We start from the raw sequence: 27,497 nt of genomic DNA on the forward strand, positions 1-27,497 counted from the left end.
TTCCAGAACTGTTACATCAACCCCAGAGGAGGCCATATACCCATTATGCAGTCTCTCCTCATTCTTCCCCCCAACCCCCCGCCCCGTCTTTGTTAACCACCAATCTCTGCAAATTTACCTGTTCTGGATATTTCAAGTAAAAGGAATCATGTAATATGTGATTTTTTGTGTCTGGCTTCTTTGATGTAACATAGTGTTTTTGAGGTTCATCCATGTTGTACCGTGTGTCAGTACTTCATTCATTTTTGTAGCTGAATACTATCCCACTGTGTAGATATATCATATTTTGTTTATCCATTTTTTCTGTTGATGGGCAGTTGTTTCATTTCTGCCTTTTGACTGTTATGAGTAATGCTGCTTTGAACATTCTTGTACCATTTTTTGTTTGAATCCCTGTTTTCAATTCTTTTGGGTTTATTCCTGAGGGTGGAATTGCTGAATCATGTAGATTTCTTTTTGGGTAACTGCCATACTGTTTTCCACAGTGGCTATACTATTTTACATTCTCACCAGCAGTGCACAAGGGTTCCAGTTTCTCTACATCTTTGCTGATACTTGTTATTTTCCTTTTTTTCTTTGATTATAGCCATCTTTGTAGGTATGAAATGGTATTGTGAATTTTATTTGCATTTCCTTACTAATGACTGGTGATGTTTAATATCTTTTCATGCGCTTATTGGTCTTTTGTGTATCTTCTTTGGAGAAATGTCTATTTAAGTCCTTTGCCTGGTTTTAAACTAGATTGTCTTTTTGTTGAGTTATGACTGTTGATTTTTAATAGTTAGTAACGCTTAGATCAGTGAGTGCACATAGTAGGCACTTAATATTATAATTATTTTTGGTACATGTGACCTGAGTTGGAAGGAAATGTTGCATAGCTTTTCCAAATAGGAGTGGACAGGCAAAAAAAAAAAACCTATCATTTGCTGTCAATAAAAGTTAGACTCTGGTAGTGTTGATAATTTACTTTGGATCGATGCTCCCAAATCAAGAAATTAGGGAGATATGTGCATAAAATCAGTTTATCTTTGGCAGAAATCAATGTTTCGTTAATGTTTAGTTTGTTCCTAAGAGCTTCTTAGTCAACAAAAGAGTCCTAAATGCAGTACTTGGGTGCAATCTCAGAAAAAACAAAATGATCTCAGTTCATTTCCAAGGCAAACCATTCAGCATCACAGTAATTCAAATCTGCGCCCCAGCCACTGATGCTGAAGAAGCTGAAATTAAATGGTTCTATGATGACCTACAAGACTTTCTGGAACTAACACCAAAAAAATATATTGTTTTCATCATTAGGTATTGGAATGCAAAAGTAGGAAGTCAGGAGATACTTAGAGTAACAGTCAAGTTTGGCCTTAGAATACAAAATGAAGCAGGGCAAAGGCTTACAGTTTTGTCAAGAGAACACAATGGTCATAGCAGACACACTCTTCCAACAACGCAAGAGACGACTCTATACATGGACATTACCAGATGGCCAATACTGAAATCAGATTGATATATCCTTTGCAGCCGAAGAAGGAGAAGCTCTATGTAGTCAGCAAAAACAAGACCCGAAGCTCATTGTGGCTCAGATCATCAGCTCCTTTTGCAAAATTCAGGCTTAAATTGAAGAAAGGAGAGAAAACCGCTAGACCATTCAGGTAGTGGTGGTGGTGTTCAGTCACTCAGTCGTGTCCGACTCTTCTAACCGTGGACTGCAGACCATTCAGGTGTGAACTAAATCAAATCCCTTATGATTATACAGTGGAGGTGACAAGTTGATTCAAGGGATTAGATCTGGTAGACAGAGTGCCTGAAGAACTGTGGATGGGAGTTTGTAACATTGTACAGGAGGTGGTGACCAAAACTATCCCCAGGAGAAAGAAATGCAGGAAGGCAAAGTGGTTGTCTGAGAGGGGCTTACAAATAGCTGAGTAAAGAAGAGAAGCTAAAGGCAAAGGAGAAAGGGAAAGATACACCCAACTGAATACAGAGTTCCAGAGAATAGCAAAGAGAGAGAAGAAAGCCTTCTTAAGGGAACCATGCGAATAAATAGAGGAAAACAATAGAATGGGGAAGACTAGAGATCTCTTCAAGAAAATTGGAGATACCAAGGGAACATTTCGTGCAAAGATGAGCAAAATATAAGATAGAAACAGCAAGGACCTAGCCGAAGCAGGAAAGATTAAGAAGACATGGCAAGAATACACAGAAGAACTATGATCTTAATGGTCTGGAGAACCATGATGGTGTGGTCACTCACCTAGAACCAGACATCCTGGAGTGTGAAGTCAAGTGAGCCTTAGGAAGCATCACTGTGAACAGAGCTAGTGTAGGTGATGGAATTCCAGTTGAGCTATTTCAAATCTTAAACGATGATGCTGTTAAAGTGCTGCACTCAATATGCCAGCAAATATGAACTCAGCAGTGGCCACAGTACTGGGAAAGGTCAGTTTTCATTCCAGTCCCAAAGAAAGGCAATGCCAAAGAATGTTCAAACTACCATACAGTTGTGCTCATTGCACATGCTAGCAAGGTAATACTCAAAATCCTTCAAGCTAGGCTTTAGTAGTATGTGAACCAAGAACTTCCAGATGTTCAAGCTGGATTTAGAAAAGGCAGAAGAACCAGAGATCAAATTGCCAACATCCACTGGATCATAGAAAAGGCAAGGGAATTCCAACAAAAAAAATCTGCTTCTGACTACACTAAAGCTTTTGACTGTAGATCATAACAAACTGAAAAATTCTTAAAAGAGATGGGAATACCAGAGCACCTTACTTGTATCCTCAGAAACCTGCATGTAGAACAAGAAGCAACAGTTAGAACCAAAGATGGAACAATGGATTGGTTCAGAATTGAGAAAGGAGTACAAGGTAGTATATTGTCCCACCGGTTTTCACCCCGCCTATTTAATTTATATGCAGAACTCTCGCATGCGTGCTGAGTCACTTCAGTTGTGTCCCAACTCTTTGCAACCTATGGACTGTAGCTCACCAGGCTCCCCTGTCCATGGGATTCTGTAGGCAAGAATACTGGAGTGGGTTGCCATGCCCTCCTGGGGATCTTCCTAACCCAGGGATTGAACCTGTGTTTCTTACATCCTTTGCATTGTAAGGTGAGTTCTTTACTACTAGTGCCACCTGGGAAGCCCATATGCAGAGTACATCATGCAAAATGCCAGGCTAAAAGACTCACAAGCTGGAATCAAGATTACCAGGAGAAATGTCAATAATCTCAGATATGCAGATATGCACTCTTACGGCAGAAAGCAAAGAGGAACTAAAGAGCCTCTTGATGAAGATGAAAGAGAGTGAAAAGCTGGCTTAAAATTCAACATTTAAAATACTAAGATCGTGGTATCCAGTCCCATCACTTCATGTAAATAGCTGAGGGAAAAGTAGAAACAGTGACAGATTTTATTTTTGGGGGCTCCAAAATCACTGCGGATGGTGACTGCAGCCACAAAATTAAAAGATGCTTGCTCCTTGGAAGAAAAGCTATGACAAACCTAGCCAGCATATTAAAAAGCAGAAACATCACTTTGTGAACAAAGGTCTGTGTAGTCAAAGCTATGTTTTCTCCAGTAGTCATGTAGGGATGTGAGAGTTGGATCATAAAGAAGAATTGGACCAGTGCCGAAGAATTGATGCTTTCGGATTGTGGTGCTGCGGAAGACTCTTGAGAGTCCCTTGGACAGCAAGGAGATCAAACCAGTCAATCCTAGAAGAAATCAATCCTTAGTATTCATTAGAAAGACTGATGCTGAAGCTCCAGTACTTCGGCCACCTGATGCGAAAAATCGACTCATTCGAAAAGACCCTGATGCTGGAAAGATTAAGGGCAAGAGGAAGAGAATGACAGAGGATGAGACGGTTGGATGGCATCACTGACTCATGGACATGAATTTGAGCAAACTCTGGGAGATAGTGAAGTGATCAGGAAGCCTGGTGTGCCTTAGTCCATGGGGTTGCAGAGTCGGACAAGACTTGGTGACTGAACAGCAACAATTAATATAAAGCTTTGGGCTTCCCAGGTAGATCAGTGGTAAAGAACCTGCCTGCCAATGCAGGAGATGCCAGAGACATGGGTTTGATCTCTGAGTTGGGAAGATCTGTAGTAGGAAAAGGCAACCCGCTACAGTATTCTTCCCTGAGAAATTCCATGGACAATGTAGTCAGGTGGGCTATAGTCCATGGGGCTGCAAAGAGTTGGATACGACTGAGTGACTAAACACACACACACATAAAGCATAAATGTCATCTAGTTACAGGGTGTTGTTCATTCCTGTCTGATTCTTTGAGACCCCATGGACTGTATGTAGCCCATCAGCCTCTTCTGCCCCTCTGCCCATGGAGTTCTCCAAGCAAGAATTCTGAAGTGGGTAGCCATTCCTTTTTCCAGGGGATCTTACCAACCCCAGGATCCAACCCTTGTCTCTTGAGTCTCCTGCATTGGTAGGAGGATTCTTTATTGTTGAGCCACCGGGTAAGTTATAGCTCAGATTTAGATAATTCTTCTTCATTCTACCCTTTATAAGACATTTGTTATAAATGCTGTAATCAAAATTTTTTGGAAACTGGGTCAGGGTATCCTACCTTTTATACTGAGTGGTATGCAGTTGGTGTATCATTGTTTTTATGCATATTGCTGCTTGGCTTTATGGGGTGGTCAAAAGAAGAAGATAGAATAGGAGATAAAAATAATTATTAATTTAGAATCTTACCCTATGGTCGGTATATCCATCTAGAACCGATGAATGTATTTGCCAGGTTTGTGGGTAGATGTACTCATTTCATTATATCATGATGTGGAGTAGGGGTAGTTGCTTTAGGCAGAACATACTGTGTATAAGTCAAAACTTGATTATTTTCTTGAAAAAGGCAAAAGAGTGTACACTTTCAGGAAGTGGCGATTATTCAAATCCGTCCTATAGTCCCATGCTTTATTCTTTAGGCCTCATCTCTGAACCCTCCTATCTTTTGTGATGCCTCTGTGTCTTGGCCCATTACCTGAATTCCCCTGAATTCTGCCTGGAATGCCTTGTAGTAAGTCTGTTGGGAGGAACTCTTGCCTTTCTGAAGTCTTTTAGGCAAATCAAACACTTTTCTTTTGGGCTTTTAAATCTGTAACGTACTTTCAGAATAGCACTTTTATCATGTGTGCTGTGCTTAGTCAGTGATATCCAACTCTCTGTGACCCCATGGACTGGAACCTGCTAGGTTCCTCTGTCCATAGGGATTCTCCAGGCAAGAATACTGGAGTGGGTTGCCATGCCCTCTTTGAGAGGATCTTCTTGACCCAGGGATCGAACCCAAGTCTCCCACCTTGCAGGCAGATTCTTTACCGTCTGGGCCACCAGGGAAGCCCTGTACTTACAAAATGCACATTAAATTTTAAAAAATCAGTGCATCCACATGGTAAAATCAGTGCATGCACAAAATTAAAGAGTTCAGAAGTAAATGGCAAAAATAGTTTTTCCAGTTCTCTTCCCTGAAGAAAGCTGTGGGTAGTACTTCCTGGAAGTTTGTCCTTCCAGGGTTATTCTTTGCTGATATAAGAATTTTTATAGTGTGTGAAAGGCTCACTTTTTCCTTATTTTTTACTGCAAAGTAATTTATAAATATTGAAAAATTCACACACTATAGAAATATGTAGAGTGAAAGAGTTCCTTTACCTTGATCCTTAATCCTTGTCCTTCCCAGTAATAAGTCTCCTCCACAGTAACATTCCTCTCTCCAGAGTTAATCCTGTTATAACCCTAGTGTGAACCCTTTCAGATTATTCTGCTTATGTTTACATACATCTATAAAATATTTTTTGTATGGTTATTTTACGATATTTTATATACTATTCTATATCTTCCTCTTAACATGTTTTGGAGATTTTTCTTCACATCAGTATGTACAGATCCATTTTATTCTTTTAACCTCTGCATGATGTTCATTCCATAATATACATATACTGTTTTTTTTTAACCATTTCCCAATTGATGGAAATATATGTATACCTATAGCTATCTCTGGAGGTATATAGATACCTGTATGCATCTATCTGTTGTAGTTTCTAACAGTGCTTCAGTGAATACTTAAAAAAAAAAAAAAGTATTTATTTGACTGCATCAGGTCCTAGTTGCAGCACACAGGGATCTTTCATTGTGGTGCTGGGGCTTCTCTCTAGATGTGCCGCAGGCTCCAGAGCGAGTGGACTCAGTAGTTGTGGCATGCGGGCTTAGTTGCCCCACAGCATGTGGGGTCTTAGGTCCCTGACTAGGGATTGAAACATGTCCCTTGCATTGGAAAGCAGATTCTTAATACTGGACCACCAGAGAAGTCACAGCGAGTACTTTTTTTTTAAAATAGGCCTCTTGTGGGACATATATGAGTGTTTTTCTAGGTTCTAGAAGTGGATTGCTAAGTAAAAGGGTATATTATTCTAAAAGCCTTGGTGGTGGTGGTGTTCAGTCACTCAGTCACATCCGACTCTTTGTGACCCCATGGACTGCAGCACTCCAGGCTTCCCTGTCTTTCACCATCTCCCAGAGCTTGCTCAAACTCATGTCCATTGAGTCAGTGATGCCATCCAACCATCTTGTCCTCTGTCGTCCCCTTCTGCTCTTTCCTCAGTCTTTGGCAGCATCAGGGTCTTTTGCAGTGAGTCGGCTCTTTCCTTCAGGTGGACAAAATATTGGAGCTTTAGCTTCATTAGCCTTTCTAATGAATACTTAGGATTGATTTCCTTTCGAATTGACTGGTTTGATCTCCTTGCAGTCCGGTGGACTCTCAGGAGTCTTCTTCAACATCACAGTTCAAAAGCATCAATTCTTCAGTGCTCAGCTTTCTTTATAGTCCAACTCTAACATCCATAAATGACTACTGGAAAAACCATAACTTTGACTAGATGGATCTTTGTTGGCAAAGTAATGTCTCAGCTTTTTTTTTTTTAATAATTTTTAAAATTTATTTATTTTTGGCTGTGCTGGGACTTTGTTGTTACTCGGGCTTTTCTCTAGTTGCAGTGTGACGGCTTCTCATTGCAGTGGTTTCTCTTGCAGAGCACAGGCTCTGGGGTGCATGGGCTTCAGTAGTTGTGGCTCCTGGGCTCTAGAGCAGAGGCTCAGTAGTTGTGGCGCGCAGGCTTAGCTGCTCTGCGGCATGTGGGATCTTCCCAGATCAGGGATTGAACCCGTGTCTCCTGCAATGGTAGACGGATTCTTTACCACTGAGCCAAGAGGGAAGCCCTGTCTCAGCTTTTTAATACACTAAGTTGGTCATAGCTTTTCTTTTTTTTTTTTTTTTGGTCATAGCTTTTCTTCCAAGAAACAAGTGTCTTTTAATTTTGTGGCCACAGTCATCATCTGCAGTGATTTTGGAGCCCAAGAAAATAAAGTCTGTCACTGTTTCCATTGTTTCCCAGCTATTTGCCATGAAATGATGGGACCGGATGCCATGATCTTAGTTTTCTGAATGGTGAGTTTTAAGCCAGCTTTTTCACCTCTTTCATCTTCATCAAGAGGCTCTTTAGTTCCTCTTTGCTTTCTGCCATAAGGGTGGTGTCATTTGCATATCTGAGGTTACTGATATTTCTCCCAGCAGTCTTGATTCCAGCTTGTGCTTCATCCAGCCTGGCATTTCTCATGATGTACTCTTACGCAGAGAAATGCCGGGCTGGATGAAGCACAAGCTAAAATCAAGATTGCCGGGAGAAATATCAGTAACCTCAGATACGGAGATGACACCACCCTTATGGCAGAAAGCAAAGAGGAACTAAAGAGCCTCTTGAAAGTGAAAGAGGAGAGTGAAAAAGCTGTCTTAAAACTCACCATTCGAAAAACTAAGATCATGGCATCCGGTCCCATCACTTCATGGAAAATAGCTGGGGAAACAATGGAAACAGTGATAGACTTTATTTTCTTGGGCTCCAAAATCACTGCAGATGATGACTGTGGCCACAAAATTAAAAGACACTTGTTTCTTGGAAGAAAAGCTATGACCAACTTAGACAGTGTATTAAAAAGCAGAGCCATTACTTGGCCAACAAAGGTCTGTCTAGTCAAAGCTATGGTTTTTCCAGTAGTCCTGTATGGAAGTGGGAGTTGGACTATACAGAAAGCTGAGTGCCGAAGAATTGATTCTTTTGAATTGTGGTGTTGAAGACTCTTGAGAGTCCCTTGGACTGCAAGGAGATCCAACTTGTCAATTCTAAAGGAAACCGATCCTGAATATTCACTAGGAGGACTGATGCTGAAGCTGAAACTCCAATACTTTGGCCACTTGATGCGAAGAACTGACTCATTGGAAAAGACCCTGATGCTGAGAAAGATTGAAGGGAGGAGGAGGAGAAGGGGATGACAGAAGTTGATATGGTTGGATGGCTTCACTGACTCAATGGACATGAGTTTAAGCAAGCTCTGGGAGTTGGTTATGGACAGGGAAGCCTGGTGTGCTGCAGTCCATAGGGTCGCAAAGAGTTGGACACGACTGAGCAACTGAACTGAACTCTGCATATAAGTTAAATAAGCAGCCTTAACATACTCCTTTCCACATTTGGAACCAGTCTGTCCCATGTCCGGTTCTAACTGTTGCTTCTTGACCTGCATACAGGTTTCTCAGGAGGCAGGTAAAGTGGTCTGGTGTTCCTGTCTGTTTAAGAATTTTCCACAGTTTGTTGTGATCCACACAGTCAAAGGCTTTAGTGTAGTCAATGAGTCAGAAGTAGATGTTTTTCTGGAATTCCCTTGCTTTTTCTGTGATCCGGTGGATGTTGGCAATTTTGATTTCTGGTTTCTCTGTCTTTTCTAAAGCCAGCTTGAACACCTGGAAGTTCTTGTTTCACATACTGTTGAAGCCTAGCTTGGAAAATTTTGAGCATTACTTTGCTAGCATGTGAAATGAGTGCAGTTGTGCAATAGTTTGAACATTCTTTGGCATTGCCTTTCTTTGGGATTGGAAGAAAACTAACCTTTTCCAGTCCTGTGGCCACTGTTGAGTTTTCCAAATTTGCTGACATATTGAGTGCAGCATTTTCACAGCATCATCGTTTAGGATTTGAAATAGCTCAGCTGGAGTTCGATCACTTACACTGGCTTTGTTCATAGTGATGTTTCGTAAGGCCCACTTGACTTGGCATTCCAGAATGTCTGACTCTAGGTGAGTGATCACACCATCATGGTTATCTGGGTCATGAAGATCTTTTTTGTATAGTTCTTCTGTGTATTCTTGCCACCTCTTCTTAATATCTTCTGCTTCTGTTAGGTCCATACCATTTCTGTCCTTTATTGTGCCCATCTTTGCATGAAATGTTCCCTTGGTATCTCTGATTTTCTTGATGATATCTCTAGTCTTTCCCACTCTTGTTTTCCTCTATTTCTTTACATTGATTGCTGAGGAAGTCTTTCTTTTCTCTCCTTGCTCTTCTTGGAATTCTGCATTCAGATGGGTATATTTTTCCTTTTCTCCTTTGCCTTTTAGCTTCTCTTCTTTTCTCAGCTATTTTCAAGGCCTCCTCAGACAACCATTTTGCCATTTTGCTTTTCTTTTTCTTGGAGATGGTCTTGATATCTCCTCCTGTACAGTGTCACCAAACTCTGTCCATAGTTCTTCAGGCACTCTATCAGATCTAATCCCTTGAATCTATTTGTCTCTTATACTGTATAATCAGAAGGGATTTGATTTAGGTCATACGTTAATGGCCTAGAGGTTTTCCCTACTTTCTTCAGTTTAAGTCTGAATTTTGGAATTAGGAGTTCATGATCTGAGCCACAGTTAGCTCTCGGTCTTATTTTTGCTGACTGTATAGAGCTTCTCCATCTTTGGCTGCAAAGATTATAATTAATCTGATTTCGATATTGACCATCTGGTGATTTCTATGTGTAGAGTCATCTCTTGTGTTGTTGGAAGAGGGTGTTTGCTATGACCAGTGTGTTCTCTTGGTAAAACTCTGTTAGCGTTTGCTCTGCTTCATTTTTTATTCCAAGACCGGATTTGCCTGTTACTCCAGGTATCTCTTGACTTCCTACATTCCAGTCCCCTGTGATGAAAAGGACATCTTTTTTTGCGTGTTAGTTCTAGAAGGTCTTGTAGGTCTTCTTTGAACCGTTTAGCTTCTCCAGCATTACTGGTTGGGGCATAGACTTGGATTACTGTGATATTGAATGGCTTGCTTTGGAAATGAACAGAGATGATTCTTTCGTTTTTGAGATTGCTCCCAAGTACTGCATTTTGGACTCTTTTGTTGAATATGAGGGCTACTCCATTTCTTCTAAGGAATCTTTGCCCACATTGGTAGATATAATGGTCATCTGAATTAATTCGCCCATTCTGGTCCATTTTAGTTCACTGATTCCTAAAATGTCCGTGTTCATTGTTGCCATCTCCTGTTTGGCCACTTGTAATTTACCTCGATTTATGGACCTAACATTCCAGGTTCCTATGCAATATTGTTCTTTACAGCATCGGACTTTACTTTCACCACCAGACACATCCACAACTGGGCATTGTTTCTGCTTTGACTCACCCTCTTCATTACTTCTGGAGCTGTTTCTCTGCTCTTCTCCAGTAGCATGTTGGGCACCTGCCGACCTGGGGGGGGTTCATCTTTCAGTGTCATACTTGTTGCCTTTTCACACTGTTCTTAGGTTTCTCAAGACAAGAATACTGAATGGTTTTCCATTCCCTTCTCCAGTGAACCACGTTTTGTCAGAACTCTCCACCATGACCCATCCATGTTGATGGCCCTACATGGCATGGCTCATAGTTTCATTGAGTTAGACAAGGTTGTGGTCCATGTGAAAAATTTTAGTGAATCTTGCCAACTTGCTTTTTTTTAAAAAACATTTTTTTATTTTGAAATAATTTTATATTTACAGAAGAATAAAGATAGTAGATAGAGTTCTTATATCCCCTTTCTCTAGTTTCTCCTACTGTCAACATCTTCCGTAACTGTAGTGTATTTATGAAAACTGAGAAATTAACATTGGTATAGTAGTATTAAACTTTAGACTTTATTTGGACTCAGTTTTTCTATTTATATTCTAAAAAGTCATTGAGTCCAGTTCAGGATCCCACATTGCAATTAGCCATCATTTCTCTAGTGTTCTCCCATCTGTGACAGTTTTCCTCCTTATCTTTTTCACTGTCTTGACACTTTTGAAGAGCACTGGTCAGTTGTAGGTTTGTTCGATGCTTTCTTGTGACGAGACAGAGGTTATAGATTTTGGGGGAAGAATACCACAGAACGGATGTGCCCTTCTCAGTGTTATATGTGGGGGTTGATGATACCGACGTGTCAGTACTGGCAGTGTTCACCTTCATGACTTCACTGAGGTGGTGCCTCCTGGGTTTCTTCACTGATTTCTGCTTTTCTATTTCCTTATTGTGTTAAAGGTGAGTCACCAAGTCCAATCCACACTCATGGAGAGGGGAGTTAACTTCTCCCACCTGGAGAAGTCTCAAAGAATTTGGGCATGTGTTTAAACCTCCACAGTAAAATTTTTTTTAACTACATTTATTTATTTGTTATGGCTGTGCTGGGTCTTATTTGCCGCGTGGGCTTTTCTCTAGTTGCTGAGAATGGGGGCTACTGTTTCATTGCCACGTGCAGGCTTTTCTTTACAGCGATTTCTTTTGTTGCTGAGCACGGGCTCTGGGGCATGTGGGCTTCAGTAGTTTCGGCACATGGACTCAGTAGGCTCCTGGGCTCTAGAGCACAAGCTCAGTAGTTGTGGTCCATGGGCTTAGTTGAACTCCATGACATGTGGGATCTTCCTGGATCAGGGATCGAGCCCATATCTCCTGCATTGCCAGGAGGATTCTTTACCACTGAGCCACCAGGGAAGTCCCACAGTAAGTATTTTAGGGCAATATTTTGAGGCTATGCAAATACACTGTTTCTCTTAAAAGTTCACCTGTTTTTTTTTTTTTTTTTAATATTTATTATTTATTTAGCTGCACTAGATCTTAGTTGCAGCCGGCGAGATCTTTAGTTGAGACACATGAACCCCTAGCTGCAGCATGTGGGATCTAGTTCCCCATCCAGGGATCAAACCCTGGCCCCTGGCATTGGGAGCGCAGAGTCTTAGCCACTGGGCCACCAGGGAAGTCCCAAAAGTTCACCTGTTAACTTTAGCATTCATCAATAGATTTTGTATGTAGCAGTTATTACTGTGGTATCTTAATGGTTATTTTCTACTTCACTCATTACTTCTACATTTATTAATTAGAATTTTTCTGTAAAGAAGCTTGTACTTGTCCTCCACTTATTTATTTAATAATTTATTATTTACACACTGTGGACTCTTGGGTATTTATTATTCTCTGGATTATAACATTATTTACTCTTTTGCTCACTAAACTTTAAAAAATAGTAGCAGTTTGCACTCCAACCAGTAGTTGTAGATAACGAACCTACACAATTACAATATTTGCTATTATCTGATGAAATAAAAGTGTTTTTGTTTTTCTTTATTAAACATGATGTTGAGTGTGCTGTGTATGTTTATTGACTATATTTCTTTGTAAAATGACTTTTTTTTTTTTGTAAAATGACTTTTTATATACTTTCGCATTTTAAAATTTGTTGTATAGAAGTTTTTTATACTCTGGATGTTAATCTTCCGTTAAATAATTTTTTTTCCTTTTAGGAAGGAATTTTTTTCTTTTTTCATCTTTATAAGAGAAATATGAATATGTGTGTGTTAGTCACTCGGTTGTGTCTGATTCTATGTGACCCCATGGACTGTAGCTCACCAGGCTCCTCTGTCCATGGAATTCTCCAGGCAAACATATTGGAATGGGTTGCCATTTCCTATTCCAGGGGATCTTCCTGACCCAGGTCTCTTGCATTGCCAGCAGATTCTTTACCATATGAGCCACTAGGGAAGATGAGATATGCTTATTGCAAAACATATATAAAGTGAAAAGTGAAAGTCTCTTGACCCTTTCTTCAGTCTCATTTCCCATACATAGTACTTTTGTTGCCCCACAGGCTAACAGTTTGGTATTTTATCCTTCCAGAACTTTTTCTGTATAGTTGCCGAAACATATATGTATGTGTTGTGTGTGCAAGTACACATACAAACATGCCTATACAAGTGTGTATGTATATGTAAAAGCATACATTTTGATAAAAATAGGATCATAGAATATTCTTCAATTTTGCTGTTAATCGTAGATTTGACAAATCATAGAATCCTAATTTGTTGTAAATGTATGTTTCAGTGTCTTTCTCTCACTAGAGTATAAGCTCCTTTGTATAAAGACTGGTTCTTCCCTCAATAAGATACTCTTTTTCTGTGTAAATGACACCACCATTCAACCATTTGCTCATGCCAGAAACCGTTCATTTTTTTAACAAAATATTATTGAGTTCCTACTATTTTTCTGGTCTGCAGTAGTGAACTAACCTTAAAAATCTTTGCCTGCATATAGTTTATACTCTGGTAGAAGAAGGCAGATATCAAGCAGAGGAGTGAAATGTTTAGTATTTCAGTTAATGGTTAACTGGTATTGGAAAAAGCAAAACAAAAAACAGGAAAGGAGACAGGGACGCTGTGTGAGCACGTGACTGTGTGCTTGTGTGTTTGTGAGAGAGCGAGCGAGTGCAGCTGAGAGACTGAGGCAGAGAAGTGGTAAGGGAGAGCCTTGTTGAGAAAGTCATCTTTGATTCCTTTCTCTTCCCCATACCTCACATCAGATCCTTCTCCAGTTCTTATTGCTTTCATCTTCAAAATATATATCTCAAGCACACCATCAAGTAGGTGGATTGCTTTGGCAATAGGAGTTTGTGAAAGTTTTCTTCTGTTGTTTTAATATTCTCAGTGAGTAAGGAATCAAAGTGCTCAGCCTAGAGACAGAGGACGTGAATGGTGGTTTGTAGAGAATGGAGAAGGTGTGAACTTGATGGGGAGAGGGTGAGAGTGGCTGCCCCAGGGAAATACTGTAGTATTGTTGGTGGCATTAAGGGCCTGTCGAGGTTTGTGGTCATGAATTTAGAGTGAGATTAGTCAATATGGTTTTTTCTTTCAGCGACTTTCACCTGCAGTGTTGTACATTTGGGGTGGATTTAACTAGAGACAGGTTTTTTCCAAGATCGTAGAACAGAACATGAGAGGGTCAAGGCAATAGAAAATATATGCAAGAGAGTGATTGTGATAATACAGTGTGAAATTTAAACCAAGTTAGGAGGGAATGGGGGGTGAAGTTGCCAAGAGGTGGTGAAAAGATGGTACAATCAATTAATTGAAGGTTGTGGTGGGATCAAAAGATAATGGAATCTGAGTTGGTGAGAGATGGAGCTATAAAGAAAGTAGGTGGTGGTCAGAGAGTGGGATATAAAAATTGAGATTGTGGAGGCATTGTTGTAGGCTGTGTAGGTGAAGGACAAGATCATTGGAAGCATGAAATTAAGAGAAGTGAGATAAGAATTCAGAGAGATGAGTGTTAGGTTATCAGTGTGAAATTGAAATCACTGAGACTTAGGAACAGTATTGTAGAGAGTCACAATGTAATAGTTTTCCAGAGGAAAAGAATCAGTACATATATCTGTATTTATCTAGAATAAGGTTTATTATAAGAATTGGCTTGTGCAGTTATGGGGGCTGAGAGTCTGGGGGGTGTAAGCTGGGTACTCAGGGAAGCCAGTAGTGTAAAATAAGGAACACCGATAAAGTTAAGTCTGAGTCCAAAAGTAGAAGATTGATAGCTCAGCTCAAGCAGTCAGGCAGGGAGAGAGAGGGAGAGAGAGAATGAATTCTCCCTTCCTCTGCCTTTTTCTTTTTATTTGGTACTTCAGTGGATTGGATGATCACCTGCTTTATTCAGTCTGCTGATTCAATGCTAATCTCATTTGAAAACACCCTCTCAGACATACCCAGATAAGATAATTTAGCCAAATACCTGGACACCCTGTGATCCAGTTGAGTTGACACATAATGTTAACCATCACAACTTGGTAATGGGTTATGTTTTCACATGATATTCAAAGTAGAGATTTTTTTAGGAAAGAGGGAAGGAGATCAGTGAGGAGCAAGGATGGCACTCCTCACCCCAAAGTCCAGTTCTGTGAGAGGTGTGGGGAAGATAACTTTCACTACTGAGGGCTGTGAGGGAAGTACAGCCTCAGAGGAGAATGAGGTTTCCATTAGAATAAGTCGAAGGGTTCAGAGTAGAGGTTGGAAATGGAGGGCACAGTGGAAGGGTATCAGAATTTGGAGAGGGTCCAGTGGCACATGGGAGAGAGCAGGGAAAGTGTAGAACTAACTGTGAGGATTAGAACATGGAAGATGAGAGGTCTGGAAATCTGAGGCTTCTTTTGATGAACAACATAAACAGATAAAGAACATGAAAAGATTAGGCCTGGTAGATAGCAAACAGATAGATCCAGGAGGTGAGGGTGTGGCTGTTGGGAGGGGCAAGGAGTCCTGGATCCTGGGGAAGGGAATTCTTTTAAATTTTCAATTAGTTTTGTACAACAGGATATTTTGATATGCATATATATATGGTATATTATGGTGAATTGATTACTATAATCAAGCTAATTAACATATTTTCTCACATAGCTACCGTTTTTTTGGTGATGCGAGTGCCTGAAATCGTTGGCATATGTCCAGTGTCCAATACAGTATTACTGACTGTATTCACTATGATGTATGTTACATCTCTAGACTTATTCATCCTACATAACTTCAACTTTGTACTTTTTCACCGTCATCTCCCCTTTTCCCCCACCTCCCTGCTCCTCATAACCACCGTTCTACTCTGCTTCTAAGTATTTGACACTTGCAGATTCTATATAGTGAGATAATGCAGTTTTTTTCTTTCTGTGTCTGCCTTATTTCACTTAGCATAACGTCCTGCAGGTTCATCCGTGTTGTTGCAAATGGCCAGATCTAAGGAAGGTCATTTTTCTTCCAAGTACTCTGACCCTCTTAAATATCTATCCATGGTGGGGAGGAGTGTCTCATTCCAAGGGTAAAGGGGACTGTTTTAATGAATCCTGTGAGCTCTCTCTTGATAACTGCTTATTAATGACTTTTGCTTTAAATCTCATTATCTAATATTAATATTATTAATAAATAATACTGATATTTCTTTTGATTACTATTTGTATAGTGTATATTTTAATTTTCCTTTAGATTTTTCTACCTTTCTGGCTCACTTTGCTTTAAATGTATCTTGGTAATCTGTAAATAGTTGAGTTTGAAAAAGTCAGTCTGACAACATTGTAAATCAACTGTCTCCTCCCACCCCAATTTTTTGAAAAGTATATATAAAAAAATCAGTCTGGTAATTTGTCTTTTGATAAGTTTAGTGTTTTCATTTTTATTGTGATTACTGATAGTTTGGGCTTCCCTGGTGGCTCAGAAAAGAATCAGCCTGTAATGTGGGAGACCCAGGTTTGATCCCTGGGTTGGAAAGATCCCCTGGAGAAGGGAATGGCAACCCACTCCAGTGTTCTTGCCTGGAGAATTCCATGGACAGAGGAGCCTGGCAGGCTACAGTCCATGGGGTCACAAAGAGTCGGACACAATTGTGTGACTACACTTTTCACTGATAGTTTAAGATTTATTTATGTCGTTTTAGTTTATATCTTTTTTTTAAAGCCATGTTTCTTATTCTCATGTATGTTCTTTTTTTCTTCTACTGATTTTTCAAGTTGAACACTATGTATTTTTCTTTTTAGGAATTGACCCTTAAGTTTTTAACATGCTTAGTTTCTTTGCCTTCCTAAGCAATACAAGAATCTTAGGATGCTTTAAATCCCATTCCTCTCTCTACTCCAGTCTTAATTGTTTGATAGTTTCACCTTAAATCTTGCATACTGTGAAATATTTCAGATACACAGATAAAAATAGAGAATAATGAAAACACCTGTGTACTTAGCCACAGTGCTTTGTCTCATCGTAATTATGCCACTTTGCTTCATATCTTTTTTTAATTGACTTTTTTTGTTGTGGAAATTTTCAGCATTCCACACGTGTGGAAAGAATATCATGAGTTCCTATGTACCCTGATCTGACTTTAGCGATTACCGACATTTTCTCACTTTTTAGTTTCATCTGTCCTTCTTATTCCTCTTATGATCAGTGGTTTGAGTACTATAAACACAAGCCGTCCTTTTCTAAAAAAAAAGTTCTCCATTAGCCTTTCAGCTAATGGTTTTAACAGTCTTTGATCATTGTTGCTTAGATCTATTTTTTTAAGGCTTACAAAATCGTGGTTTTTAAATGCTATTATTATTCTGTATTAATTAGCTGGACTCCTTCTATAAAGAAGAATTTTCCTTCTTTAACTCTTTGATTACTGTGAAGTATATGGTTTATACAGGAGAGGCAGAATAAATGTTTTGTTTTTTTCTCTTAATCAATATTTAGCATAGTCAAATGAGTTAGTGCCCTACTAAACTTCAATAGTGTGACCAGTGAGGTTTTTTTGTTGGTTTTAGAGTATGATTATGGAATTAATGGATTTTAATGTATTTAATATGTTTCAGGCACTGTAGACATTATTCATGTTGTAGTTGATATTGTCCTATCTTAGTCTAAGTGGGAACTCACTTATGTTGACTCCTTATAGTAAGACCCCAATAGTGTTTGATAGCTTTCTTGCTTTTGGTCACAAGAAGTATCCTAGGCTCATTGTTTATTTCCTTCCATTATCATGGAATCAGCCATTTCTCTAAGGATCCCTGATTTCTCTTATTGGGAAATGGTATTAACAAACTACAATTTAGGCATCAGATTTTTTTTTTAAAGCATGACAATTAGGTCATTCTCCTTTCTTCTCCAGAAGTAACCACAATAACATATTCAGTGACTATTAATCCCCTGCATTCTTTAAAAATTTTCACTGTGAATATATACTCAAGCTAGAGAGGAGCATTCTGTTGGTTGCAAGATGCATATCCCTCTCATGTAATCTCTGAATTTGTGGTGTGTTTTACAGTTGCTGTGCTGTGCTTAGTCGCGTCCGACTCTTTGCGACCTCTTGGACTGTAGCCCACCAGGCTCCTCTGTCCATGGGGATTCTCCAGGCAAGAATACTGGAGTGGGTTCATGCCCACTCCATGCCCTTCTCCAGGGGATCTTTCGAACCCAGGTCTCCTGCACTGCAGGCAGATTGTTTAAATCTGAGCCACCTGGGAAGCCCGAGAATACTGAAGTGGATATTCTGTCCCTTCTCCAGGGGAACTTCCCAAACCAGGAATTGAACCAGGGTCTCCTGCATTGCAGGTGGATTCTTTACCAGCTGAGTACCCAGGAAGCCTGTTTTACAGTTGCTTAGTGTTTAATTGGCAAAGTTTTTTCTTAATGGTTTGTAAGATAATGATGTGTTTTAATTGTGACTTCTTAGACTGAAGAAAAACAGTATTTTATTTAAGCTTCGTAAAAATAGCAATTTGCCTTTCTTGCTTAACATGGTTTTTGAGGTTTTTTTTTTACTTTTGCCTTTAATTAGCTATTATTAATTATGCAGTAAGCACCTGCAAACTCACCACCCAAAAGAAGTGTAAGGATCTTGACAATATCCTACAGGTAACTATGTGATCTTCTTTCCTATATCTCTTGACTCTGTTCATAAGATAGCATCATCCTGAAACTACTTTGATCATTCCATTGTTTTCCTTTTTTTTTTTTTTTTTAAAGTAGCCTTTGGTCTTGAGATAATTCTAGATTCACATGCAGTTGTAAGAAATAACACAGAGCGATCCTATGTGTGTCCCTTGTTTAAATGTAACTCTAGTTTAAGTTTTCTGCAAGTGTTTAGTTTTGTGGCTATACATTTAAAAATTCATTTGCTTGCTAATAATGTTAAACAATTGTTAATGTTGCTTGTTGTTAGCAGTTTTTAACCATTACAAACAGTGTTGAAGTGAGTAGAGTTTATGGGTCTCAGGATTGTGCATGTTCAGCTTAATGAGGTACCATCAAATTTTGCTTTCCAAAAAGTGAAAAAAAAAGTGAAGTCGCTCAGTCGTGTCCAACTCTTTGCGACCCTGTGGACTGTAGCCTACCAGACTCCTCCGTCCATGGGATTCTCGAGGCAAGAATACTGGAGTGGGTTGCCATTTCCTTCTCTGGGGGATCTTCCCGACCCAGGGATCGAACCTGGGTCTCCCACATTGCAGGCAGACGCTTTAACCTCTGAGCCACCAAAGAGGTTGTTTTAATGTATGTGCCCTTTACTAGCGTATAAGAATTCCTTCCTCATGCCAATCCATAATTTTATTGGTTCTTTACAACTTTTGCTGATGTTGTGTGTCATACTATTTTATATTTAAAATTGTAGTCTCTCAATTGTTAGTGAGTTTGAGAATATTTTTTAAATATTTATTTGTTTGGCTGTGCTTGATCTTAGTTGTGGCATGCAAGATCTTCCATTGTCATTGCAGCATGTGGGATCTTTAGTTGCAGCCTGCAGATTCTTAGTTGGGGCGTGTAGGATCTAGTTCCCCAACCAGGGATTGAACCCAGACCACCTGTGTTGCGAGCCGGGAGTCTTAACCACTAGACCACCAGGGAAGTCCAGAGTTTGTGCATATTTTATTTCATTTATTGTCATTTAATTTTTCCTCTGTTGTGAATTGTTTGTTCATTACCATGTCTTATTTTTCTATTCATTTGTTTGGTTTTGTTTTAGATTGAGTTATAGGTATTCTTAATTGGGATACAGATCCTTTGTCAATATGCATTGCAAATATTCTCCTAATCTGTGGCTCTCCCCACCCTGTTTTTTATTGCTCTTTAGTTATTTTGCTTTCCAAAGAGGCTGTTCCAATGTGTGTACCCTTTAATAGTGTATAAGAGTTCCTTCCTCATACCAATCCTTAATTTTATTGTGCTTCCCTACTGGCTCAGTTGGTAAAGAATCCACCTGCAATGCGGGAGACCCGGGTTTGATCCCTGAGTTGGGAAGATCCCTTGGAGAGGGAACAGCTACCTGCTCCAGTATTCTGGCCTGGAGCATCCCATGGGCTATAGTCCGTGGGGTTGCAAAGAGTCGCACACGACTGAGCGACATTCTCTTCCACTATTTATTTTTGGCTGTGCTGGGTCTTCGTTGCTGTGTGCGAGCTTTCTCTAGTTGTAGCAAGCTGGGGCTACTCTTCATTGTTGTGTGAGGGCTTCTTGTTGTGGTTGCTTCTTGTGGAGCACAGGCTCTAGGGTGTGAGGGCTTCAGTAGTTGCATCACACAGGCTTAGTTGCTGCTCTGAGATGCCTCAGACCAGGGGTTGAACTGTGCAGGCAGACATAGAATAAACTATATGTGTTTAAAATGGACAGCTTGAGAAGTGTGACATATAAACTGTCCATTAGCTCCCAATGTTTTCTTGTTTCCTTTGTCATGCCCTTCCTCCACTACTTCCTTCCCTCTACCCCAGGTAACCATTAATCTACTTTCTATCACTAAATTGGTTTGTATTTTCTGTTTTATATAAGTGGAATCATACTGTGTATATCACACTGTATATAATTTTTTGTGTTGGACGTCTGGCTTTTTTCACTCAGTGTAATTATTTTGAGATTAACCCATGTTTATGGATGGATAATGTGTATTAAATTTTTTTTATGCATTCAGTAATGGCCAACAAAGGTCCGTCTAGTCAAAGCTATGCTTTCTCCAGTAGTCATGTATGGATGAGAAAGTTGGACTATAAAGAAAGCTTGAGCGCCAAAGAATTGATGCTTTTAAACTGTGGAGTTGGAGAAGACTCTCGAGAGTTCCTTAGACAGCAAGGAGATCCAACCAGTCAATCCTAAAGGAAATCAGCCCTGAATATTCATTGGAAGGACTGATGCCAAAGTTGAAACTCTTAATACTTTGGCCACCTGATGTGAAGAATTGACTCATTTGAAAAGACCCTGATGCATGGAAGGATTGAAGGTGGGAGGAGAAGGGGGCAAGAGAGGAATGAGATGTTTGGATGGCATCATCAACTCAGTGGACATGAGTTTAAGTAAACTCCGGGAGTTGGTGATGGACAGGGAAGCCTTGGCATGCTGCAGTCCATGGGGTCGCAAAGAGTCGGACATGACTGAGCGACTGAGTTGAACTGAATGGACTTTTGAATTGTTAGCAGTTTTTCACCACTACAAATAAAACTGCTGATTTGTGTGCATGTCTTTGTATGGACATGTATTTTATTTTCTCTTGGATAAGTACCTAGGAGTGGAATGAGTGGGTCGAACAAATGCTTTAATTACTTTCACTTTGAAAGAAACTGCCAAAGTGCTTTCCAAAGTGGTTGTGCCATTTTTACACCTCTATGAGGAGTTCCAGTTGCTTTACATTCTAGGCAAGACTTGATGTGGTCTTTTAATTTTTAAAAACTTCAGCCTTTCTAATGGTTGTATAGTGATAACTGAGGTTTTAATATGCCTTTCCCTAGTGACTGAGAAAGTTGAACAACTTTTCATGCTCCGCCTCTGGTGAAGTGTTTTAAAATCCAATTCCCGTTTAAAATATTGAGTTGTTCATTTGCTAATTGTTGTGTTGAGAGTTCTTTATTCTGGATACAAGTCCTTCATTAGATATATGATTTGTAAATATTTTCTCTTAATCTGTGCCTTGTCTTTTCAAAGAACAAAAGTTTCATGCTTTTGGTGATATGTCTGAGAAATCTTTGAAAAAAGTTATGAAGTTATGAATTTTTTTTACTTCTGATTTCTTCTAAAAAAACTTAATAGTTTTTAGGTTTTACATTTATACCTGCAATCTATTTCGAATTAACTTCTGTATATGATACCAAAGTATGGATGAAAGTTCATTTTTTGCATATGGATATCCAGTTTTTCAGTACTGTTTGTTGGAAGACTAAACTGCTTTTTATCTTTGTCAAAAATCAGTTGTCTCTATTATGTGTGGGAATGTTTCTGGACCTTCTGTTCTTTTTTTTTTTTTTTCTTTTAATTTTTTTATTAGTTGGAGGCTAATTACTTCACAACATTTCAGTGGGTCTTGTCATACATTGATATGAATCAGCCATAGATTTACACTTATTCCCCATCCCGATCCCCCCTCCCATCTCCCTCTCCACCCGATTCCTCTGGGTCTTCCCAGTGCACCAGGCCGGAGCACTTGTCTCATGCATCCCACCTGGGCTGGTGATCTGTTTCACCATAGATAGTATACATGCTGTTCTTTTGAAACATCCCATCCTCACCTTCTCCCACAGAGTTCAAAAGTCTGTTCTGTATTTCTGTGTCTCTTTTTCTGTTTTGCATATAGGGTTATCGTTACCATCTTTCTAAATTCCATATATATGTGTTAGTATGCTGTAATGTTCTTTATCTTTCTGGCTTACTTCACTCTGTATAAGGGGCTCCAGTTTCATCCATCTCATTAGGACTGGTTCAAATGAATTCTTTTTGACGGCTGAGTAAAATTCCATGGTGTATATGTACCACAGCTTCCTTATCCATTCATCTGCTGATGGGCATCTAGGTTGCTTCCATGTCCTGGCTATTATAAACAGTGCTGCGATGAACATTGGGGTGCATGTGTCTCTTTCAGATCTGGTTTCCTCAGTGTGTATGCCCAGAAGTGGTATTGCTGGGTCTTGCAAACTAGTACAGCCACTATGGAAAACAGTGTGGAGATTCCTTAAAAAACTGGAAATGGACCTTCTGTTCTGTTCCATTAATCTTTGTGCGAGGACCATGTTGTCTTGATTAGTATAACCTTATAACACATCTTGAAATCAGGTAGTGTTCACCCTCTGACTTCTTTTTCAAAGTTGTTTTGGGCGTTCTGGTGCCTCGGTATCTTCATATGGATTTTAGAACTAGCTTGTCAGTTTCTACAAAATTGTCTGCTGGGATTTGAGTTGAGATTACGTTAACTATATTAAAAAATCAACTTGGGGAGAACTGATATTCTAATATCAAGTCTTCCAATCTAATAACAGATATGTATATATATCCATTTATTTAGGTCTTTAATTTCTCTCAAATGCTGTTTAGTTTTCAGTGTACAAATCTTTCACACCTTTTGTCAGATTTATCCTTTTTTTTTCACTGTTGAGTACATTTTGGTAAGTTTTTATTGGCGTAGAGTTGATTTACAGTGTTGTGTCAATTTCAGGGGTACAGCAGAGTGAATCCGTTATACATGTACGTATGTCTACTTTTCTTTAGCTGCTTTTCCCATATAGGTCATTGCAGAGGGTTAAGTAGAGTGCCATGTGCTATCCAGTAAGTCAGTCCTTATTAGTAATCTGTGTTATATATAATAGTGTATATATCAATCCCAATCTCCTAATTTATCCCTCCTCCCCCCCCCCCCGTAACTATCAGTTTGTTTTCTATATCTGTTGACTTTCTGTTTTATGAATAAGTTCATTTGTGCTGTATTTCTCAAAGTATAAGCAATATTGGGCTTCCAGGTGGCTCGGTGTTGAAGAATCCATGTGCCAAGCAGGAGATGCCAAGTTTGATTCTTGGGTTAGAAAGAGTCCCTGGAGAAGTAAATGGCAACCCACTCCAGTATTCTTGCCTGGGAAATTCCATGGACAGAGGAGTGTCCATGGGGTTGTTTAGTGACTAAGTCCAGACATGACTTAGCAACTAAACAGTAACAACAACAACAAAAACAAAAGAAATACAATTGATTTTGTATATTGTTCGTGTATTCTGCAACCTTCTTAATTCCACTTAATCTAGTACTTTTTTTTTTTAAGGTTTCATCAGGTTTTTCATACAGAAACTGTCTGAGGGTAGGGACTTTGCCTTGCTCATCACTGTATTTCCAGCAGTGACAAGAGTGCTTATACAGGTAGATACACAAAAAATTTTGTTAAATGGATGGATATATTCACTGAGTAATTTTCCTCCATTAGAGTGTAAGCTTTGAGAGGATAGGACATTTTATTTTGTTCACTGGAGTATTTCCTAGTACCTGGAATAGAATCTGGCATGTTGAAGGTGTTCAGTAAATATTTGGTGACTGAATGAATGAATGAGTGAGAAAAATAGTTTTAAATAAGGATGGAGGTAGAGTAGGGTCATTTAATAAAGAGTTATATTTGCAATGCTGAGTAGCTTTCATTTTAGACTCCTTGGGAGGTTTTAAGCAGGAGAGTGACACGAGCAGGCTTACATTCAATCTAGAAGGATCCTTTCAGCAATTATGTGGAGGATAGTTGAAACATTATAAAACTATTGCTATAATATAGAAAAGAGATCAAGCCCTGATAGAAGTTATCTGGAATGGAGAGGATAAATTCAAGGGAATTTAGAAATATATTTGATTACTATAATGACTGGATTAAGGTAGGGGAAGACAGGAAATAATCTAGCATCATTTCCCAAGTTTCTTCTTTGGGGGACTGCCTAGAGTAGATGGGCTTCCCAGGTGACTGAGTGGTAAAGAATCCACCTGCCAGTGCAGGAGACGCATGAGATTCAGGTTGATCCCTGGGTTGGGAAGATCCCCTCGAGGAGGAAATGGCAACCCACTCCAGTATTCTTGCCTGGAGAATCCCATGGACAGAGGAGCGAGAATTACAGTTCATAGGGTTGAAGAGCTGGGACACAACTGAGCAACTGAGTGTGCACTGGAGTAGGCACTCCAAGAACTAAGAAGTAGGCACTCTGCTGCTGCTGCTGCTGCTAAGTCGCTTCAGTCGTATCCGACTCTGTAAGGGAGTAGATAAATTCAATTGAGACAAGTTAATTTTTTTTAACATGGGAAATCTGGATAATTTTATTAATTTTTGGTAGATTTAGCTGGATTATGTATATTCTTTTTCCCTCCCTCACACACTCTTAACACTTTAAATGTACAAAACCTACCCCCTCTTGTTTTTTAGAAAATGATTTGAGTTAAGCAATTCTTTTATTAGGGACTTGTTCCATTTGAGTTTTCAAGTGGAGATGTACATAGGTAATGTGGAACTTAGTTGAGATGGTTGTTTCTGTACTATTCCTTACAATTACAGTTAAAACAACCTGATGATTTTGGCTTGTTCTGTCTCAGGCAGTTCAGCATGCTTTGTCTCTAGTCCTTGCAAAACTGTACTAGATTTTTCTTCCTTTCATTTTTGTCCTTCTTTATTCGGCCCTTGCCAGATAGATGTAATAGATTCCTGCCTTCTCACTCCTGCATTTTTCCCATGTCCACATACATTTTCCTTCCTCTTCTGTTTTTTCTCGAAGATCATTTTTTTCTTTTATTTAGGTTTTCAGTCAGTTCAGTTCAGTCGCTCAGTGCCCTGACTCTTTGCAACCCCATGGACTGCAGCACGCCAGGCTTCCCTGTCCATCACCAACTCCCAGAGCTTGCTCAAACTCATGTCCATTGAGTCAGTGATGCCATCCAAACATCTCATCCTCTGTTGTCCCCTTCTTCTGCCCTCAATCTTTCCCAGCATCAAAGTCTTTTCCAGTGAGTCAGCTCTTTGAATCAGGTGGCCAAAGAGTTGGAGCTTCAGCTTTAGCGTCAGTCCTTCCAATGAATATTCAGGGCTGATTTCCTTTAGGATTGACGGGTTTGATCTCCTTGCAGTCCAAGGGACTCTCAAGAGTCTTCTCCAACACCACAGTTCAAAAGCATTAATTCTTCGGTGCTCAGCTTTCTTTATGGTCCAACTCTCACATCCATACATGACTAGTGGAAAAACCATAGCTTTGAATAGACGGACCTTTGTTGTCAAAGTAACGTCTCTGCTTTTTAATATGCTGTCTAGGTTTGTCATGGCTTTTCTTTCAAGGAACAGGCATCTCTTAATTTCATGACTGCAGCCACCATCTGCAGTCATTTTGGAACCCAAGAAATTTTAGGGTTCATTTTTATCAGTTACACGTACACATAGTTTGTAGAATCAAATAGTTCTGTAGTTTGTTTAAAAAGGATAAAGCACCTTTCCCTTTTCTTTCCCTGTCTTCAGAGTGACTTTTAGTTTTTTTTTTAACATTAAAAATTTTTTTATTTCTATTTTGGCCACGCCACGAGGCATGGCGGGATATTAGTTCCCTGACCACGGCTTGAATCTGTGCCCCCTGTAGTGGAAGGTGAAGTCTTAGTCACTGAACCACCAGGGAAGTCCTATTTTTCTGGTAATTTTTTTTATCAATAGTTAATACTTTTTGGTATTTGCCTCCACTTCTCTAAATAATATACTTATATTGCAATTTTGGTACCATCAGTTGTAAAATTCATCATTATTTTATAGACTGCTAAAAAAGAGAACTAGACCCAAGTTGGGTAATCTGTAAGAGGCCCTGCATAAAGCTGGGGAGCTACATGAGAGTGTAAATTAGAAGCCCACCAGACAGAAAAGGACAGTAAGGCAGCTTGCATGTCCCAACCTTGGTGTTGTGTAGGATGGGCACAAAGTTTCTTTGGAATTTGAACTGGTTTTCAGATTGTATTCACACTACCTATATGGTACCAAAAACTCAAGCAGAGATTTTTAATTAGAGATTGTTTCAGGTTGGTAGTATCATTAGGTGCTTAGAAGAAACAAGTAACAGTTCTGTCATGAATTGTGTCTGGATCTCAGAGATGTTGAAGTAGGAAGAAAAAAAAAGGCATCTTAGCATCAGTGAAATATGGGGTACATGTGCCAGACACTGTTCTTTCTTCTTCTAGGAGTTTTGCTGTCATGGAAAACAGAGAAAAGGATACATAGCTGGAGGGGAAACTGCAGATAAGAGTTGTCTTTTAAAATGGGAAAAGTAATTGTACACCTGAAACTAAGATAATATTATCTGTCAGTTATACCTCAATTAAACCTAAAAATGGGAGAAGTAAGAATGTGTTAATACACTGTCGATAGAGATGATCTAGTAGGGAGGGAAACGTCGGTGGTGATACAGAAGTGAAAATGAGGAATGCCAGGGCAGAAGGGTTTGGGATCTGGTATCCAAGTGGAGGCATTGACTTTAGACAGGAGCAGTCAGTTCATCCTCAGAAAAATCACAGGAGGGAAGATAAGGCAGATGGAAACGGATGCTGGTAGTGATGGAGATTGTTTCCTGTTTCACTGAGAAAATGGAAGGAAGGGCAGCAGCTGGGAGTGAGGATGGAGAGGTGTTAATGTCTTGAGGAGGAAGGAACATGAAATGGACCTGTAGGGAGGTGTGGGAGAATGAATATCCAAGACAAAAGTTGTAGGATTGTCATGCTGAGCTCCCAGGCCACTTGAAGTTAGTGAGTGTGAATTTTAAGTGAGACTGTTTTGTATAGATGTGTGTGTGTGTGTGTGTTTTCATTTATTTCTTTTCAAAGCCATGATTAGTTGCGTGGTACAGGCATAGAGTTGAGAAATGGTTGTATTTTTTATCATGTTATTAGGGAAATTTTTAAATATGCAAAAGAAAGAGAACCCTCATGCACTCGTTACACAGCTCAACGAATATTAACTCATGGCCAATCTTGCTTTATCTGTAGTCTTACCCACTTCCACCCTTATTTTGAAGCTGTCTCAGATATCATATTTTATGCATAAATATTTCATATTGTATCTCTAGAAGATATGTACAGTTACCAAAGAATAACCATTACCACATCAAAACA

The 27,497-nt window shown here is 39.5% G+C and overlaps 2 protein-coding genes across 3 annotated transcripts in view; both read left to right on the plus strand.

Moving 5' to 3' along the window:
- LOC122427692 (tubulin alpha-1C chain) overlaps positions 1-27,497 on the plus strand; it is a 1,128,437-nt gene that overhangs the window by 103,361 nt on the left and 997,579 nt on the right. The window lies entirely within an intron of this gene.
- The window catches only part of LOC122427696 (translation initiation factor IF-2-like), a 73,499-nt gene that overhangs the window by 8,362 nt on the left and 37,640 nt on the right, over positions 1-27,497 (plus strand). The window lies entirely within an intron of this gene.

Source organism: Cervus canadensis, chromosome 25 (assembly GCF_019320065.1).
Source record: "Cervus canadensis isolate Bull #8, Minnesota chromosome 25, ASM1932006v1, whole genome shotgun sequence".
Classification (NCBI taxonomy): Eukaryota; Metazoa; Chordata; class Mammalia; order Artiodactyla; family Cervidae; genus Cervus; species Cervus canadensis.